Genomic DNA, 639 nt, shown 5'->3' on the forward strand with positions numbered 1-639 from the left:
TCATAACAAAATATCCCAGTAACCACTCCACCTCAAGAGTCCAGACGCCTAACGAGATGCCTCTCGGCCTGCATCTGAAAAACAACAACATAGTATGGAATGAGAACCGGAGGTTCTCAGTATGGTAAAGGTGCCCGCATAGTTAATATAAAAGGTCTCGGGAAAGCCAGAGACATTCCTAGAACTTCGACACTCAGATTTCAGCTTAAGAATTCAACTAAACCAGAAAATTAGGTAAGTTGTCTAAGGTGTTCTAATTCTGAATCTAACTTTAACCTAATAATTCACGTTCTGTCTCCTCTAATCCTCCAAATCATTGGTGGAACAATCCTCTCTCATCACACCTTCGTCAGGAGGAATTTCCCAAAAACATACACATACAATTCAAGCAAAGAAAACACAGATAGATAAGCATTTACAGCAAGTAGAACAAGTAGCAGATAAGTAGAATTTAACAGTTAAACAAACTAAAGCAATGCACACCCAAACAAAGCAAACAAATGCATATGATGTATGCCTGTCCTATGGCTGATGAGTCTCATCTGTCGGTTATACAGCCAACCCGACAAGTCCTGGTAGTTAACCATTGGACAGTCCCTCTGTGCGCGCATCCCCAAGCTCAATAATATTCCATGGAGT

This window comes from Arachis duranensis, chromosome 2, assembly GCF_000817695.3.
Source record: "Arachis duranensis cultivar V14167 chromosome 2, aradu.V14167.gnm2.J7QH, whole genome shotgun sequence".
NCBI classification, from domain to species: Eukaryota; Viridiplantae; Streptophyta; class Magnoliopsida; order Fabales; family Fabaceae; genus Arachis; species Arachis duranensis.